This window comes from Pongo abelii, chromosome 3 (genome assembly GCF_028885655.2).
Source record: "Pongo abelii isolate AG06213 chromosome 3, NHGRI_mPonAbe1-v2.0_pri, whole genome shotgun sequence".
NCBI classification, from domain to species: Eukaryota; Metazoa; Chordata; class Mammalia; order Primates; family Hominidae; genus Pongo; species Pongo abelii.
This window is the reverse complement of record NC_071988.2, coordinates 57,918,524-57,939,899: the sequence shown is the minus strand read 5'-3', so window position 1 is coordinate 57,939,899 and position 21,376 is coordinate 57,918,524.

The window sequence follows — 21,376 nt, the reverse complement described above, 5'->3', positions numbered from 1 at the left end:
ATTTGGGTCCATAAATATACTGGACTTAATCAGATGCCATTGTTGTCTCTAAACGTTTAACTGCACAAGAGGTGGTAACAATAGAAACTAAACTGGATTAGAGTCGTATATGTATACAGATATTGAATAGATTTGAAATCTTGTTTTGTATCCTCATAAAATAGCCAAAAAGGAATTTGGTGATAACGGAACTGAATACTGGACAGATTATCACTACAATGATTTAGGTTCAAGCCAATAAAAGGAGCCAGTTTTTATGGCAGAAGGTGGGAATCTTGGTCACAATAACAGGACTGACATCCATATGTTACAGTTGGTCTAAGATATTATACCTATAAATATCATTAATTTTTGACTAGGTCTGACTCACCTAAACATCAAGATATATACATATACCACTAGACTTTTCTAAATTACTTTTTGAAAAGATGTAGCAAACACTAGCTGTGGCTAATGATAACCTCAGTTGTAGAGATCCAGGCAAATCATAAAATCAAAAAAAGGAGCAAGACCATAAAGAGACATGAATAGGCCAGCACGGTGCACGGTGGTTACAAGCCTGTAATCCCAGATCTTTGGGAGACCAAGATGGGAGGATCACTTGAGGTCAGGAGTTTGAGACCAGCCTGGCCAACCTGGTGAAACCTTGTCTCTACTAAAAATGTAAAAATTAGCTGGGCGTGGTGGTGTGCACCTGTAATCCCAGCTACTCAGGAGACTGAGGCAGGAGAATTTTTTGAACCTGGAAGCAGAGGTTGCAGTGAGCTGAGATCATGCCATTGCTCTCCAGCCTGGGCAACAGAGTGAGACTCCATCTAAAAATAAAAAAAGGAAGAGACATGAATCATGAATACTTTGATCTTAACCCCCACAGGGTTTATGTTCCCCACAAAGAAGCTTTGCTCCAGAGAGTGCCCTTGTAAACTTCTGCTAAGCATACCAATCTTTAGGATGGTAGCAGAGCTTTTAGTAGAACTTAGAAGTCAAAGCAAGCATTCTCAGCAATACCTTATGCCAAACACAAAGTTCTTGGCCTGCTGATTTGCAAATTTATCTATATTTCATAAATTATCATTTCACTACACTTGCAATCTGTATTTAAAATTGTCATATGTTTTCTGTTCTTGGGCTTTGTTTGTTTGGATATAGTAATCTACGTCTCCTCTCAACTTTTCTTTCAATTATACACACAGGCAATTTGTAAGCACATGAAAATAATTCAGTAATTGACAATTCATAAACAGGAGACCAAGTCATATCTCTCATTCTGGATGCTGTTTTCTCTTAAGTGGAATGGAATTTTAATCACTCATGAAAAAGTTATATGTTGTTTGATCCATCTGCTTCTTCAATCTTCTCTTAATTAGTAATCACATTTAGATCATTAATGCAGAGATTATCCCTTTTGTGCGTTTATCATACACATATATTTAAATGTTCATATATGTATTAATTATATAAATAATAAAATTGAACATCATATTATCATAGATAATAACAGATATTATCACATAAATATCGATTGGTGTGACAGTCTTGGTTTGGCTGCTGTTTAGCCTGGTGGTTATCATGAAAAAATTAGTTAACCCCATCAAAGCATCAATTTTTTTCATATCTAAAATTAGCATATTAATGCTCAATTTTTAAGACTGTTTTAGAAAGTAAACACAATTAATGCTTGTACAATTTCTAGTTTAGTGTCTGCTATAATCTGAATGTTCCTATTTACCTCTAAGTCTTACGTTAAAATTTGAACCCTCAAATTGATGTTGTTAGGAGGTGGGACTTCTGGGTGGCAATTAAGTCTTTAGGGTAGAGTTCACATGTGTGGGATTAGTGAACTTATAAAAGAGGTCGTAGAAAAACCCCCAGTCTCTCTCACCTTGTGAGGTTACATAGAAGACAAGCTCTCATCCTAAACAAAATTTGCCTTTGTCTTGAACTTCCCAGCCTATAAAACAATTTCTCTTTTTGTTTTTTTTGTTGTTGTTTGTTTGGTTTTTTTTGTTTTGTTTTGTTTGAGATGGAGTTTCACTCTTGTTGCCCAGGCTGGAGTGCAGTGGCACGATTTTGGCTCACCGTAACCTCCGCTTCCTAGGTTAAAGTGATTCTTCTGCCTCAGCCTCCCAATTAGCTGGGATTACAGGCATGCAACACCATGCCTGGCTAATTTTGTATTTTTTCTAGCGACGTGGTTTCACCATGTTGGTCAAGCTGGTCGCGACCTTCTGACCTCAGGCGATCTACCCGCCTTGGCTTCCCAATGTGCTAGAATTACAGGCATGAGCCACCACGCCTGGCCAGTTTCTGTTTTTATAAGCTACCCAGTTTGGTTTTTGTTTGCAGGAGCCTAAATTGTAAAAGGCAATGTGTAATCAGGATAACCAGTAAAATGAATTCCATAAACTTTGTATTTCTTATATGCATATGTATGTGCTTATATCTGTGAGAGTGTGTGTGTGTGTGTGTGTGTGTGTGTGTGTGTGTGTTTACATATCAAAGCTGAGATAGTAAACTGGGCTTCTGACTTAAGCATCACCCTTCTTTAGGGTTAAGAAAGGTAAGGGTTTGCATCCTGTACTTGATTATTTACTGGTACCCCAGAGCTGAGTTTCATCTTTGGTATTCAGACAAAATTTATCACTCGGTATCTGATTAATTTTTGTCCTTTGGAATTATAAATAGGCAAATGTGTATATCAATCTCACTTGTGATAATGTCATGTGTGGAAAATAATCATGGGGTCATATACGGTAAATCCTTTTTAATCAGTGTAATCTCAATACTATGAAGAAGATTTTCATTTGGATTTATACTAAATATCTGAGTATTCATCTTAAAATATATATTAACATTATATATAACAATTTGAAAAATCTCCTCATATTCTTTATATATTCAACTTCTGTAATTAGTTGATATGTACATATAAATACCTATATACATAGAACATTGAGTATAGATAAACATTAAATGTGAAAATTATTTATTTTATAACCAAACTAATACAGAAATTTCAAATATTTTTAAAAAAGGGAAATACTTTGTAAAACAATTATTAAACAGTATATTATTTATATATGTCTAAAATAAAAATATGTCTATAAGATTATTTAATTTTTAACTATCAATATCAAGAAAGAATAGCAATTATAATTTAGTATAACTTTATTTTTGCATAGTTGTGTGGTATGTCAGCATTCATGACTTCAAAATAACTCAGAAACAATTATTTAAGTTATGTATTCCCATGTAGCTATAGCTATTTGATGGAAAATTCTATGTATGAACTCTACAGTTTATAAGAATGTTGATTTTCTACACATTCATAATTTTAAAATCTCTAATACTGAAACAGGAAAAACTCCCTTATCCCCCTCGCAGGTCATGTAATGAGGGTGTGACTTGCTTCTTTGGTGCCCCACTGCTCAAACCTCTGGGGGGAGCATGCAGATGGGCAGGCTGTGGGCTCCGATCCCATGGCAGTGTCTAGGGGTGATGTTTACAGCTGAACTCCCAGCCGGCATGTGTCACAGGGTACTCTTTTAGTTTAGCTGTCCATAGGCAGCTTGTGTTAGTCAGCTCAATTAGACCCCCTGCCTTATCACAGAGACAGAGGGCTTTCTGTATCCCAGAGTTTCTTGCCTTGGTGTACCAGAAGAATCGGATCACATGTGGGCTTGGAGAATGAGTGGAAGGTTTTTTTGAGTGGAAGTAGCTCTCAACAGATGGGGGAGCCAGAAGGGAGATGGAGAGAAAAGGTGGTTTTTCCTTCTGAAATTGGGTTGTTCAGTGCCAGGCTCTCCTCTGACCACCCTGGCCTAACTCCACACCATTCTGCCGGCTGATGACCTGCTGGTGTCTGCTGGTGCCTGTCGGTATGCTCTTACGCCAGTGCATTCCTCTCCACATCCAATTGCTTGTGTCTTCTTACACCAACGTGCTCCTCTTGACATACAGCCACTTGTGTGCATGCCCACTAGTATCTTGTGACAGGCCAGGGTGGTTTGAGAATTGCAGCAATTGGGTATGAAAACAGAAATGTCTGTCCTCACCTAGGTCCATGGGCACAAACCTGGGGGTGGAGCCCTAGCCAGGGACCACACCCTTCCCTTCCCAGCACTTCCCTGACTCCTCCTATATTATATGCCCCCTCTGAATAGGTACATCTAACTGCCATTAGAATATGGACAATGACCAGTCTTAGCTGGTTCCTGCTCACAGAGAGTGTTGTTTTGGGGAAAACAGCAGTCAAAGTCTTCCCAGAGGTCTATCTAAAGGTTCCTGGCAAAAGGGAGTCATTGTCCGAGGCTCCAGTTGCCTGACCATTTGGAGTTTGATGCCTTCTAGGCATGAGAGAAAAAAACAAGTTTTATGAAGTTAAGTATGCATGGGTTAAACATGTGTATTATACAAGAAAAGAATTTTGTACCAAAGATTACAGTGATAAGAAGTAACATATACTAACAACAACATTGAACCCCAAGCTATTTCACCCTGGTGAAAGAAATTAAATCTTGTATAGGAGCCAATACACTTTTAGAAGGGAGATAACTATTCTTGCCATATCTTTAGCAGTTAACAGGTGCACTCTGGGAATTCTGGGGTTTGTAGGCTTACCTGGTGGCCATTAAAGCTTCTGCCTCTTTCTTGTGTCTCCATTTCTCTATTGGAAAAGACCAAGGTGACCACTTTCAGGAGGCCCTCTAATGTACTATCTAGTCCCAAGGCCCATTTCTGCATGTTCCTTCTGATATCAGGGGCTGCCTGAATAATTTATCCTTTAGGATTAGCTGTCCCTCGACTGAGTCAGGAGATAGAGAGATGTGCTTTACCAAGGCCTCTCTTAGCCTCTCCAGGAAGGCAGTTGATTTTCATCAAATCCCTGAAAAATCATTTACAACTTAGTATAATTGAGAGGCTTGGTCTTAGTCCTGTGTAAGCCCACCATTACGCACACCTGAAAGTGTGTTCTCTTCCAGTCTCCCATCTCATCACTGGGATCCCATTTAGAGTCATTCACTGGTACTGCTTATCTTCCAATTGGATAATTTTCACTTCCTTCCTTGACGCTATATGTGATGCAAAGCTCATCCTCAAATCTTTCTGCTGCTTGCAGAGCAGCCTGCTTCTTAGTGTTGTCAGGATCTGATTCAAAAGTAACATAACATCTTTCCAGGAGAGTTCAAATATTTGGGTAAAATTCTGGAAAGCCTCTATATATCTATCAGGGTCATCTGAAAACTTGTCAAGATCCCCCTTAATTTACTTTAAGTCCTGTAGGGAGAAGAAGACCTGGACCTTACTGGGCCCAAATACAATGGGCATTTGTTGGAGGGGCAAGAGTGCAACTGGGGCTTATTTACAGTCAGGGTTTTTAGAAGCGGGCAAGTGAGGGGCTGAAGCTGGATAGGGAGGTCGGGGTGGACCTAGAAAAGCAGGCCTGGAAGGAACTGGCTTCTCTGCCAGGGTGCCTCTGAGACTTGTATCTTTAATTCCTCAGGCTTGCCTCTTACAGCCTTCCCTGAGATGGCAAACAGGAGAGCTGGATAAATCATACACTGTCGGCAAAAGTCTGGATTGCCTTGCAATGTATAGAAAGCCTGCACACAGGGGGACTCAGACCATCTGTCCTCAAATCTACGTAAAAGTTTCAACTGCTGGATGGTATCAAAATGAATGGTTTCTTCCTGAGGCCAGGCCTGTCCTTGCTGTAAATCATAATTTGGCCAAACCTTTGAGCAGAGGGTTATGAGGCATTTTTTCCTCCAGATTCTGAGGTCAAAGCAGTCCCAATGGTTCAGGATACACACCAGAGGAGTATAAGCTGGGGGTATGAAGCAAACTGGTTGCCAACTCTGAAAGACAAGACATAGAGATGTCTCTCATTTCCTTTTTTTCTTTCAGTAAAAATTCAGGGTGTGATGGAGAGAGAAAGCGAGCATCCCCCCTTCACCTTCCACCTCTTATCCCTGAGCCCCGGCGACCTTAGCAGGTGTCAGCCATAGGTACCAATGTGGTATATACTCATGAAGCAGGAAAAACCTGGAGAATATGAATTAACCGCCCACACCTATGCCTCCCTTTATTTCTGCTGTTGGAATCCTTTGAGTTCCCTGAGCCCGTTTATGCCACAAAGCATGGCCTCTTTCTGTGGGGTGGGGGTTTAGACAGCAGGAATTGGTCCTGCCCATTTACATTGCTCCTGTTGCCTGGCTTTGGATCCCTCAGACCTGGTTTTTCTTTCTAGGGCCTCAGCCTGAAGCTTGGAATTAAGTTTGGGACTAAAAAAGTATTTTAGTGGCTGTTTATATCTGTTTAGAGCATCTCAAACAAGCCCTGCTGAATTTGCAGTTATCAGCCAGCAGGGGCCATTCCTCTGTTAAATTCCTGTCAGAAACAGTGCTGGGTGGGGGAGCCTTTCACTTAGAAAAGGAAAAAAAAAAAAAAAGAGACAGAGAGAGAAACAGTCTAAGGGGCAAAAAGGAGAGATCCTGGGGGAAGAAATCCTTGCTCAATGCAAGTGGGTCCTTCTAATCCTTACATATTTTCCCTGGTTCAGACTGGGTTGAACTCCTTGGCCGGGGGAGAAATGTTCTGTTGGCATGGGGGGCGAGAAGTACCCATCTGTTGGTCCTGTGGTGTTACAGCTACCATCATAGCTTTCTCCCACCCCATCCCCAACCCGCCGGTTTTAGGTGCAGCATTTGCAAGCTGCGGGCACACCAAGGCGCCCAAGGTGGAAGGAAAATTGGTAACAGGAGGTGCCCTGAGCTCTAAATGCCTGTGACTGTCGAGATGGAGGCATATATGGCACCTCTAGGAAGAGTTGGTCTGATTTGTACCTTTGGTGGCTGAGTCAAATGCTCATTTTATTTAGTAACATTGCCACAGCCAGTTGCAAAGCTCTTAACATTATAAAGGAAGAGATAAGAGTTGTTTCAAATTGTGTGAGAGAGAAAAGAGATGAAGTTTGGGGGTTTTATTGGCCCAGTTAAGGCAGTTTAAATCCCTATGAAAGGAAACAGACCCTCTTACCCACAAAAAACAGAAAGAGGTGGCAGGGTTTTGGAAGAGAGGCAGACTCAATAGTTTCACATTTACACTCACTTTCCATGATCCCGGATGATTCCCCCAGTTGAAACAGGAAAAGTTTCCTTATCGCCCTTGCAGGGCGTGTGATGAATGGGGGTGTGGCTCGCTACTTCAGTGTCCTGCTGCTCAAACCTCTAGGGGAAACATGCAGATGGGCAGGTTGTGCGGCTCCAACCCCACAGCAGTGTCTAGGGGTGAATGTTTACAGCTCAAGCCCCAGTGGGCATGTGTTACAGTGTGCTCTTTCACTTTAGCTGTCCATAGGCAGCTTGTGTTAGCTCAGTTAGACCCCTGCCTTATCACAAGGACAGAAGGCTTTCTGTATCCCAGGGTTTCTTGCCTTGGTGTACCGGAAGAATCAGATCACACGTGGGCTTGGATAATTAGTGCAAGGTTTTACTGAGTGGAATTCTCTCTCAGCAGATGGAGGAGCCAGGAGGCAGATGGAGTGAAAAGGTGGTTTTTCCCTCTGAAGTTGGGCTGTTCAGCAACCAGGCTGTCCTCTGACCACCCTGGCCAAACCACATCGTTCCATTGTTCGACGGGCTACTGGCGTCTGCTGATGACTGTCGGTATGCTCTTAGGCTGGTGCATTCCTCTCAACTTCCAATTGCTGGTGTCTTATTCTGCTAGTGTGCTACTCTCGAAGTCCAGCCACCTGCGTGCATGCCCGCTAGGGTCTCAGGGTTTTTAAAGGCACAGGACGGGGAGATGGCAAACCAGAGTGGTCTTGGGAAATGAAGCCTTTGGGCACAAAAACAGAAATGCTGGTCCTCACCTAGGTCCCTGGGCAGAGGCCTGGGGGTGGAGCCTTAGCCAGGGACAATGCCCTTCTCTTCCCAGCACTACCGTGCCCCCCTCCCATATAAATACAACCTATAATATCAATTATGCATATATAAAAATAATGAAGACAATTAATATGAAGAAAATATGAGTTTTACAAAGTACATTTTATTACCACTAATTTAAACATCAAAAAAACAGGAGCCGTCAAACCAGCAGCCAACATTATATTGAAAGAGCAAAAGATGGAAGTATTCCCTTTGAAAACTGGAAGAAGACAAGGATCCCTCTCTCACCACTCTTATTCAACACAGTATTGGAAATCGTAACCAGAGAAATTCAACAAGAGAATGAAATAAAGGGCATCCAAATAGAAAGAGAAGAAGTCAAACTATCTCTGTTTGCAGATGGCATAATTCTGTAAAACCCCACAGTCGCCATCCAAAAGCTCCTCCAGCTGGTAAATGACTTCAGCAAAGTTGTAGGGTACCAAATCAATGTGCAAAAATTACTAGCATTTCTATAAATCAGCAACAGCTGAACCAAGAGTGAACAGAAATTCTGTTCACAATTTTCACAAAAATAATAAAATACCTAGGAATACAAAATAACCAGTGAAGTGAAAAATTTCTACAATGAGAATTACAAAATACTGCCCAAAAAAATCAGAGATGACAAACGAAAACATGGGAAAACATCCCATGCTTATGTATAGGAAAAAATCACTACCAGTAAAATGGCCATAATGCCCAAAGCAATTTACAAATTCAGTGATATTCCTATCAAACTACCAATGACATTTTTCACAGAACTAGAAAAATCTATTCTAAAATTCACATGAAACCAAAAAAAAGACTAAATAGCCAAGGAAATCCTAAGCAAAAAGAACAAAACTGAAGGCATCATGCTATCCAACTTCAAACTATGCTGCAGGGGTACAGCTACCAAAACAGCATGGTATTTGTACCACAACAGACATATAGACCAATTGAATAGAATAGAGAGCCCAAAAAAAAGGCTGTGCATCTACAACCATCTGATATTTGACAAGGTGACAAAAACAAGCAATGGAGAAAGGATTCACTATTCAATAAATGGTGCTGGGGTAACAGGCTAGCCATATGGAGAAGACTGAAGCTGGATCCCTTCCTTATACCATGTAAAAAAATCAACTCAAGATAGATTAAGGGCTTAAACATAAACCTCAAAACTATTAAAAACCTAGAAAACAACCTAGGCAATGCTATCTTGGATCTAGGAATGGACAAAGATTTTATGACAAAGACATCAAAAGCAATTGCAACAAAAGTAAAAATTGACAAGTGGGACCTAATTAAATTAAAGAGCTTCTGTACAGCAAAAGAAACTGTCAACAGAGTAAACCAACAACTTACAGAACGTGAGAAAATATTTGCAAACTCTGCATCTGACAAAGGCCTAATATCCAGCACCTATAAAGAATTCAAACAAATTTATAAGAGAAAAACAGTCCCACTGACAAGTGGTCAAAGATGTGAACAGATACTTCTCAAAAGAAGGCATACATGCAGCCAACAAATATATGAAAAAAGCCTCAATATCAAGCCAACAAATGTATGAAAAAAGGTTTCATATCACTGATTATTAGAGAAATGCAAATCAAAACCACAATGAGATACTATCTCAAATCAGTTAAAATGGTTGGTGCAAAAGTAATTGCAGTTAATAAAGTTTTGCCATTAAAAGTAATTTGACTATTAAAAAGTTAAAAAAAACAGATGCTGGTGAGTTTATAGAGAAAAGGGAACACTTATAGTCTGTTAGTGGGAGTGTGAATTAGTTTAACCATTATGGAATTCAGTTGACCATTCCATAAAAACAGAATTACCATTTGACCCAGCAATCCCATTATTGGGTATATACCCAGAGGACTATAAATCATTCTACCATAAAGACACACACATGCAAATGTTAGTTGCAACACTATTCACAATAGCAAAGACATGGAATCAACCTAAATGCCCAACAATGACAGATTGAACAGAGAAAATGTGATACATATGTCCCATGGAATGCTATGCAGTCGTACCAAAGAATGAGATTATATCTTCTGCTGGAACACAGATGGAGCTTGAGGTTATTATCCTTAGCAAACTAACACAGGAATGTTCTCACTTATAAGTGGGAGCTGAAAGATAAGAACTTATGAACACAAAGGAGGAAACAACAGACATTGGATCTACTTAAAGAGGGAGGGTGGGAGAAGGGAGAGGAGCAGAAAAGATAACTATTGGGTACTGCACTTAATACCTGGATGATGAAATAATATGAACAACAAACCCCTGAGATGCGTGTTTACCTATATAACAAACATCCAAGCCCAAAATAACCCCCCCAAACCTATATAAAAGGTAAACTAAAATACATTTAAAATAAAATTTTTAAATTTTTTTAATTAATTTGAGATTTTGCAGCTTAAAATTTAAATAAAAACTGTTAAGTAATTTGCCAATCATTTTCAGTAGTTGAAACAAGAAAACTTTTGAGATTCATGAAAGCTATGGCCCCTGAGGAAGTTCCTCTTAGAAACATGTTACTAGAGCATTATTTTGCATGTTGTTATGCCCCAAAGAGTTAGGGATATGATTAAATGTATTATTTTTTACTTTCTTCATCAAATGTCTAGACACACAAAAACCATTGAAATTCTACTTGAAGTCTGACAGTATGTTGAGTCATTGCTTCTATTTTACTTGCTTGTCATAATGTGTCTGGGTATAACAACAAAATCATGCTGAATATGACTGAAGAAATATAGAAAGAAAAATCAGTGAAGAAAATGTTTATGCAAGTGTCAATAGCAATGAAATAAACATGGTGGTGGTCAAAAATTATTTAAGAACCATATTGTTACTTGTAGTTAAACAGACATGAGTGGGGCAGGAGAAGGCTCTCCCTCACCTACAAGGAATGCCAGTGCCAAGGAGAGGCCATTTCCTGATGATCCACACCCGTCATGCTAAAGTGTTAATTGAATGCAGACACCAGAAGAGGCCACTTCCCGGGTATGTGCATTAAAAGCCAAAATGGCTGAGTATGACCTTGCAGGGGCACTCCACCAGAAAAGGGAAGAAAGCCTCAGATGGGCATGAGTACAACTTCCTGAACGCACTGTGTGTGCTCAGTTCCCAAGCATAAGGACACTACACATGTGGGCAGCCTACCCTAAGGGAAGAATCATAGGAAAGGGGTGCAAGATGCCAGAGGTGGGTCAGCCTATAAAGTCCTCAGATCAAGGTTAAACGCCACACTTTACCTTCTCGATGCCCACTTGGGTCTCTTCCAAATGTATTTCCCTTTCTTTCCTGCTCTAAATCTTTTTAGTAAGCTTCCACTCCTGCTTTGAAACTTGCCTCAGTCTCTTTTCTGCCTTATGCACTTCAGTCTAATTCTTTCTTCTGAGGAGGCGAGCCGTGAGGTTGCTGCAGATCCATATGGATTGAACTGCCTATAACTAAGATACTTTCCACCGGTAAGTATTTCCACTTTTTACTTTAAATATTCAGAATAAAATTATAGCATGGTATAATATAACAGAATTGCCTGCTGTAAGCAAAAAATAGTGAGTCATTTACATCATTTTTTGCCAACTAATTTTGAAGTTCCTTGTCAAATACAAGTTATTCAAAGATGATGGAGCAACAGCGAATAAACATGTAAAAGGATGCTTGAACCAGTGAATGTCTTTATGGTGTGATATATTAATTTCAAATGGCAAGATTTACCAACAAGAACTCCTTTTAAAAAGTAATTAATGATTTTATGTTTTGTTTTTTTAATTTCCACAGCTTTTTGGGAAACCGGTGTTGTTTGGTTACATAAGTAATTTCTTTAGTGGTAATTTGTGAGATTTTTTGGAGCACCCTTCATCCAAATAGTATACACTGAACACAATTAGTAGCCTTTTATATCTCACCCCCTTCCCACCTTTTCTCCTGGAGTCCCCAAAGTCCATTGTGTTATTCTTATGCCTTTGCATCCTCATAGCTTAGCTCCCACTTATGATTGAGAACATATGATGCTAGGTTTTCCATTCCTCAGTTACTTCACTTAGAATAATAGTCTCCAGTTTCAACTGGGTTACTGTGAATGCCATTAATTCATTCCTTTTTATGGCTGAATAGTATTCAATTGTGTGTGTGTGTGTATATATATAATTAATATGTATGCATATCAATTGTATATTGATATGGGTAAACAGACAAACTACAGAGTGGGAGAAAATCTTTACAATCTATACAACTCTTTAAATTAATGCTAAACAGTATGAACATTTTTTAGTAGTTAAAAAGGGGGAACTTTTGAGATTTACCCAAATAGTTGGTTTTCCAGAAACTCCGTAAAGAAATAGTTGAACTACTGTGCTTTGTGAGTAAAATAGTTTTTGGTTGCCACCTGTTATTGTTATTCTTCTACTGGAAGATGCAGAAATTGGTATGCATGCAGCAAAATCAAAGATGCAGATAAATTTTCAGAAATAATTTTGTAATTTTTAATATTAATTACATTATTTTATTGCTGCATTTCTAGATCCAAAATAAAGGCTATATTTTTCCTCAACTCTTTATGTAAAGAAATAAGAATATATGCAAAAAATATAACAAAAACTTGAGTGTAAGTAAAAATCTTGGTCTGCTTTGGAAAGAGACAAATATACATTCTTAAAGCATCGCATAACTCTTCAATTTGTGCTTCAATCAACTTTCACCATCATCTTCATCATCATCATCATCTCCGAATCTTCAGATCTAGCAAGTGAAGAGGACAGCAGTCCTTGTCTTACAGATTCTATTACTGAAAATCATAAGCATAATAACTTATAATCAGCATCACTTTCAACAGTATCCTTTAGATGATAAGTTGAGCCAAACAATGCCTTACTTTTTTATCAACAGTAAATTAGTACAAACAACTATTTAGTAGCAAAAACGTGCAGTATAGTGACTGTTGAAAGAATTTAGCACACACTTGTGTTGGAAAACTATTGTTCTTGTGCAAAACGTTCAAATTTTAAAAAATAACTGCCAAAACATTAGTAATAAAAATGTTCAAATATTCATCTCAAATAAAATGTTAAATTTATTCTGGTATCCCATTAATTAAATCAACACCATTGATGTAATGTCAATGATGAATCATTGGCATTAACTTCCAAACACATCATTTTACTACAATATGTATTAGGCACACCTCTGCGTAGGCAGAAATATTTTATTAAAATCTGAACTTTTTTGTCTTAAATTAATACACCTCTCACAAGTTTATATAATCTATGTAATTTTTGGTTATCAGGCTGATTTATTCATAACAGAAAAGAGAAAATTACTTGAACATAAAAATTTCTAGAAAAACCTGAATCCTTCAGTGCTTAATTTAAAAATATGGCAACATACCCAGAACTCACCAAGGAAAGATATGAGTGTCTCACAGATCTTAAACCAAAGGTGAAGTGGAGTATGCACTAGCACCCTGATTGCTTTCAAAGGTACAAAAGACTTAAGAACATGCATAACGGTTCTATCACTTAAAAATTATGAAGTATATATCAAGTGACCTTGAAAAGCATCTTGGATTGTTTACATCAAAGTGATTTTTCAGGAATACATCTGAGAACAATTAAGGTTAGATTTGCTTTATGTCTTACTAATTTTAGGAAGAGTAATTATAGAATTTATTAATAATTAACATTGCTGATGTACTTTAAACACAAATATCTGTATTCAGTGTTGAATTGCAGACTGACTTGAATTTTATATGCCTAAAGAACATATAATAGAGGAATTATAAATTATATGCATCTATCTATCTTTAAACTGAATTGGACTTCTTAGATATCCTACATAGAAAGGCTGTGGGGCTTACTATATAGTTCTCAACAATGAATTAAAATGTACCAATATTTACAAATAATGAAAAGAATTCTGGATAAGAAAATCCTTAGTTAAAATACATTTATCTGCTGCAAACATCATATTAATAAAACAAAATTACCAAATATTTGATTTACAAATAGAATTTGCTCATGCTTCTTTCATATTCTGTATAAATTTGTCATGTCCTTTTCTAACTTGTCTTCATTTGTTTAGATAACCTTTGCTTCCTTGCCATGTATTATTTGCACTGTCTTTAGAGATTTATTGGTTACATACACACACATACACAAAAGGGGTAGCTGTCATCTTCAGAAAAAAAAATCTTTCAGAAAATAAGTCATCCCTATTTCAGGTAATTTTCATTATTATAATAATAGTCGTAGATGCACTATTTGAAATAAAATTAAGTAGGAAAAGTTAGAAGTAAGTAAGAGGTAACAGAACAGAGAAAAGAGAGCTAAAGCTTATTTTATGGTAGAAGTAGGAGATGATTTTCCATTCATTTGCTTTCTATATTTTTAATAGTACAGTTTAGAAGAAATATGGAAGCATATATAAAGCTGCTAAAGCCTTAGAATCTCACGCTGGCGCTTGCTGATAGCAGAGATGTGTGATTTGGGAGGAAGAAGTGAGACATATCTTGAAATATGCATAAAATCAAAGAATGAATCCGCATATATGATACATGTGGATTTTGCTTATGCAGTACACTTTATTCTAAAATGGAGTTATCAGGATGATTAAGGTGCTAAAACTCAACTTTTATGTAATCATAATTATCAGGAGAAATTTAGGCTCTGGTAAATGTGTAAAAGAGGGATGAGTTGATTCTACCAATACCCTTGGAATAGAATTCAGTTGCTTAAGCTTATTTATATCTTCAGTATGCAGGTTATTTTGCATACCCAGGAATAGAATTGTATGAATCAGAGATGATGTCATTGAAAAAAATCCACAATAGGCTTTCAAAATCATAAGATATAAATATACACATATGAAATATAGATAGATATAATAGGCATATGTAGTTCTGTGTTTGTGTATTTATATATTTATATCTGCACTACTTCAGAGCTGAAGCAATTTTGCTTTTCTTGTAAAGAAGAATAAATAACATTGAAAATTTTGTATTAATATTATTAACTACAAATTTCGACATACTTTTCATTATAAGGTATTTTATCCTATTTTTAATATTTCAATATATTATCAATTTTATACTACTTAGGAAACTTTCAATCACCAATCTACATACTAACTTATTCCTTTTTCTAATTTACTCATTTCAGAAATTGGTCCCACTATCTAACCACTTGCTCAAGTAAAACACTTATAATTGAGTCAACTTTTGAGCACCAAATTCTTGTATCCAAAAGTGACCTTTTCTCTGAATACTCAAGCAGTGTTCTCTGATTGACACTTTTGCAATGGTGGACTGTTCAATCTCTGCACTGTTCAATATGAGAGCCAGTAGCCCTGTGTGCCTATTAAGCACTTGAAATGCAGCTAGTGTAAATGAGAAACTAAATTTTTAATATTTTTTAATTTAAATTTTTTTAAATTTAAATAGCCACATGTGGTTAGTGGTTGCCATATTGGATAGTGTGCATTTCTAGACCTATATAACCAACTACCAAATTTATATATTCTCTTGAATATATTATAAGAATCTAAAATTTAATATCCACTTAACTTGGGGCTTTTGATTTTTCTTACCAAATTGGTTCCTCTTACTTTTATATATAATTTACTATTGTTATTGTTTTATTTGCTTACTCTATAGTATTACAACTTGACAGCATTATCATTCTATCATTTTATACTCTATTTATTGTATTATGGGATTATTTAAGTCTGTTTGCTGATTATAGTACGAGAAATAGGAAAAAAAAAGATCTCATCCATCTTTTTTTACCACTCTATCCACAGAACCTAGAATAGTGTTATATAGTAATCACTCAATATTTCTTGAATGAATGGATAAATAAGTGTATTGTTAAAAAATGAATGACAGTGCTATAACCATAAACCAACAGTGCTGAGATTAAAGGTGATAAGTTTGTACCTAGGTATTAATTGTATTAGATCTGCCTTTTATGAGTAATGTGTCCTTAGGCAAATGACTGATTTAGTCTCAACTTTCTTCTATGTATAAATAGATTATAAAAATACTTACTTTATAGAGTTATTTTAGTCTGGGATAATATGAAGCTTATTTATGGCATTTAGTCAATAAATGTTGGCCATAGTAAGAATAGTAATAATAATAGTAACTATTGTTATTTCAGTTTTAACTTAGATGTGATAGATGTCCTTAGCCAAGATTCTTACATTTTCTGGCATCTGTTTCTTCATCTGCTCCATGGAGCAGTTGGAAGTTTGGATCTCTGTTTTTAGAACTAGCAATCTCCACGATTCTGAATATAAGTTCAATCTCTAGTGCATATTTTAAATGAATTAAAACTGTGCTCTAAATGAACACTAATAAAACACATATCTATCCCTCTCTATTCAGTATCTTTGATTACTATTTTAGAAAGTCAATATTTCTTTGTTTCTCCAGTCTAAAGTGCCTCAGGGGATCACAATATTGACCATTTAAGTAATAATTTATTGCATATGTTCACTTTAATGATTTGAAATTTCAGACTATTGACATTATCCAGTTTTCTTTGAAATTTTATTATATTTTCCTCTTTGAAAATTTTGTCTCCTTAAAAGATGTAATTTACAAAAGAATAATACAAGAAGGCATTATTGTATCTGAGTTTAAGAGACCTTAATGTTATTTAATGATTTTAGCTGGCACCTTTATAAGCTGCACTACAGTGCCAATAGATCAAAACCCAAATGCCCTGAAATTCTGATGCACCGTATGTGTTACACTTAGAAAGTAATGAAAGAAAAAGCATATTTGGAGGAGTATGATAGTAGCTTTGCTTTATACTGAGCAGTAGAAACCCTAACTACTGCACATGCCTGTAAATCATCAAGTTACAGTAACAGGATCTGACGGGGGTAGAATGAACTATTTGCATTAAAAATCTGTCAATTTAAAATGCAATAAAAACAAAAAAAATCAATAATAATACATTTAAATTCAAACGGTCATCAGAGCACTGCACTAGCAGTCAGTCATATTTACCAAGGCCGCGTATGTAATAATCCTCCTGATCCGTCTATAATTACTTGCTTTGCCTCTTGAATTATCAACAGCTCTTATGGCTTATTGCCTCATACTTGCTTAATAAGCATTTGCAATCAATAATCTTGCCACAGAGTAAGAGGCAACCAGCCAGCCAAGCCCAGGGTTTAAATGCCTCACAAGTGATCGTTACATCGGTGTGAACGACAAAGAGGTGGCTGTGCTAACGGGAGAGGCATGCAGTAAAAAGGTAATTTAGAAAATCTGCTTACTGCAATGTGTGGATCTTACCATGGCTGGTGGTGTCTCAGCTATGGGGAACAGTCACCCTTGAAAACACATCTTCAAATCCTTCCCAGAGGTGCTTTTACAGTGATCATCATCTCCAGCAGCTGTCTCCTATATCTTCCTATCAACATAACACATCCAGTTTGCCTGAAGTGCTTTTTGCCTGACTGGAAAAGCAAACAGTTATTTTCTTCATTCACATGGTATATGATGGAGAACAGGAATTTATATGCAAATTTGAGTATTAGTGACACTTTGATGAGAAGAGTTTAAGGACCAATTGTAGTTGTCAAAAATGTTTGAAAACCCCTATTAACGCCATTCACATGGAACATAAAATTGAAGATCCAATACAGAAAGTGTGTTGTATAGAGAGCAACATCATATTGCTTATTTTATTCAGTCTGTTGAATTGCAGAGATTCACAGATTTTTGTAAAAGAGACAATTGGAAATACATTCATCAGGGTAATTTTATTTCATTTTTAAACTTGTAAATATTAACTATACTTGTTATTGCTGTTATTTAAAATTTACAATTCATCCACTGTTTAAGAGACATTACAGAATATATTTTAAAAACACTGCTTTTGCTCCCACAGAATATGTATTAAGTAACTAACACAGGAGAGTAATCATTTGAAAAATAAGGCTTGGAAGTGCTTATTTGTATTATCACCTGTAAATTAGATCCTGAGTCCAACAAATTACATTTAACATTAATTTTAGCATGGTTTAACATTGTAAAATGTGCTGTGTGGTACAGTATTAGAAGGCGTCCCAGGTATCAGCTGAGGCTTCTTTCCGGGACCATTACACATCAGAGATGAGTGGTCTCTTACTGGCCCACACTAAAGTCTCTTCAAGACCCTAATAAAGCTTTCACCCAGGAAGAGCTGGCTGTGATAACCTCTTCATGTGGTCAGAAATTGAAGCATGGAAGGGTGTTGCCAAGTCTCTCCCTGAGGAATAAAACTAAGAGTACAGGCAAACAGGACAAAAGATGTTCATTACAGAGTGATATCAGGACTACTGAGTTCATTAGAGTGATGGAAATCTCCAGTAGTTTCTAGAATGGTAGATTCTGTTGTTACCTTTATATTTCTTCATAATTCTTCATAGTGATTGCTAATATTCTATTTTAGGAACTTAAGGGAAGAAAAGAGGGGAAATTGATGAGGCTACATGTAAATCTATCTTATGGGGGAGTGGAAACTCAGGTATAGGGTGGATTGAATTAGTAAAAAGGGAATTAATTCTCTGAGGTTTGTTATAGGGAGATAAGAAGAGCAGAGGGGATTGTTCCAGTTAACATTTGGCTGTTAGATTGAAAAGAAGATATTCACCTTGTTCTTTATGCAAATGTGAATATAATACATTATTGTTGAATCATATATAAATTGTTTTCAATTTAGTATCATATTGTAAACATGATAAAAATAAAAATATTTTCACCAAAATATGATTAAAATCTGTTTTACTATTTCTTCACGTGGATATGCACTAACTTAACATTTTATAACTTCAGTGATATTCAGGTTGCTCCTAATTTTCACTATTGAAAGTACTGGTATAAAAAAATGTAATGCACAAATTTTGGTCCCTGACCTCTCTCTCACTTTTTTTTCCATAGGGACAGTCAAGTTATCATTAATTAGGATGTTAGGTATGGATTTTGTTTTGCAGATGACCTGTAACAGGTTAAGGATAATCTCTTATACACTAAATGTGATGCACGTTTTTTATCATAAATTGGTAGATTTTGTCAAATGCTTTTTCCTTACCTATAGAAATGATAATATGGTTTCTGTCATTTAATCTATTAATATGATATACTACACTGATTTTTTTAAATATGTTGAGCCAATCTGGAAATCCAGGAATGGATCTTCTCAGTCATGTTAAATAACTCTTTAATATGTTGTTGTAATTAGTTTTCAAGTTTGAGGATTTGAGGGTTTCTATTTACAGTAATAATGGGCTATATTTTTTTTTGTTTTTTTTTGTTTTTTTTTTTGAGAAGGAGTCTCGCTCTGTCGCCCAGGCTGTAGTGCAGTGGCGTGATCTCGGCTCACTGCAAGCTCCGCCTCCCAGGTTCACACCATTCTCCTGCCTCAGCTTCCCGAGTAGCTAGGACTACAGGCACCCGCCACCACGCCCAGCTAATTTTTTATGTTTTTAGTAGAGATGGGGTTTCACCGTGTTAGCCAGCATGGTCTCCATCTCCTGATCTTGTGACCCACCAGTCTCGGCCTCCCAAAGTGCTGGGATTACAGGCGTGAGCCACTGCGCCTGGCCATTTTTGTATAATCTTTATCAGATTTTAGTAACAGGATAACATTGCAATTGGGATGAGTTACTTCTCATTATTTTTGAAAGAGTTTGATAAGCATTGGTATTATATATTATTAAATATTGGGTAGACTTCACCAGAGAAGCTATCTGGTCTTGGGATTTTTAGGGAAAGATTTTAATTACCAATTCAATCTTTGTACTTTCTGTGGTTCTTCTCATATTTTCTATTTATTCTGTTTTTTTCTTCTCTTTTGATAGTTTGTGTTTTTGTAATAATTTGTCACTTCATCTAAGTTATCCAATTGGTTTATGTAGAATTGTCGATACAAAGTTTGTTCCCTGATCTTAAAAATAAAAAAATGAAAACTAGTGACAAAAGTATTGACTAAGAATTATTTTTAATTCCTGTATGGTCAGTAATCTTTTATTTCTGTAATGTCTTTTATTCTTGAATTTAAGAAATTATGCCTTTTCTCTTTTTTTGCTGGCTTGTCAATTATATCAATATGTTGGTTTATTCTCAGAAATAACATTTGTTTTAGTTGCTATTCTTCATTGTTATTTCTGTTCTCTAATTAATGTAAAGTTTTGCTCTAACATTTTTCTTTTGCTTACTGGATTTAATTTGCTCTTTTAAGTTTTTTAGTTCCTTAATGTGAAAGGTAGGTTATCCATTTCAGATAATTCCTTTTCTTAAAATAAAGTTTACAACTATAAATTATTCTGTAGGTGCTGGTTTAACTGAATCTTATAAATGATGATAAATTTTGCTTTTGTTTTCATTCACGTTCAAGTATATTTAAATTTTTCTTCTTATCTGAAATTTCTGGATAGCTTTCTTTCCTTGTCTCATTGGTTATTTATGAATCTGTTGCTTAATGTTCACACTGTGTTGAGTTTCCCAATATTTCTTTGGTCATTAATTCACATTTTCATACCACTGTGTTCAGAGAACACAATCTGTATAACTTAAATGCTTTAAACTATATTGAGATTTGTTTTACAGCCTAACAGCATCCCAAAGTGTTCCGTAGGGGCTTGTGAGAAATATCTATTCTGTTGTTGGGTGATATGCCAATCCCTACCTTTTTTTCCCTTTTTTGATACCGTCTTGCTCTGTCACCCAGGCTGGAGTGCAGTGGTGCAATCTCAGGGTCACTGAAACCTCCACTTCCCAGGTTCAAGTGATTCTCGTGCCTCAATCCCTGGAGTAGCTGGGACTACAGGCCACCACACCTGCTATTTTTCTTTTTTTAAAAATTTTTAGTAGACACAGGGTTTTGCTAGGTTGGCCTGGCTGGTTTTGAACTCCTGGCCTTAAGTGGTTCACTCACTTTGGCCTCCAATTTCTGCTTTTTAATTGCATTGTTTTATGTATGAATATTACCAGACTAAGGTAAAACTTAAGTCTGCAATTTCATTTACTTTTAATGTCTTATATATTTTTTAAGTCTGCAATTTCATTTACTTTTAATGTCTTATATATTTTTTCTCTATCATCCATTACTGTCTTTTGTTTGGTTAAATAAATATTTTCTAACATATTGTTTTAACACTGTCATTTCTTATACAGTATGTTTCTGCATTTTCTTCTCAGAGATTATTTATATTATTAAAATCTTTTTCAAATTAATAGCAACTAAATTTCAACAGCACAAAAACAACTTTATTCCAATAAAACTCAATTCCTGCTCATCTCCTTTGTGGTTTTATTTTAATATATATTACATATTTATGCATTCTCTTCTAATAAATACACATTTCTAATGATTATTCACACAACTGTCTTTTAAATCAGAAGTAGAAAAAATTACAGATAACAGTTATTTAGTTATCCTTTGTATCTAAACATATAG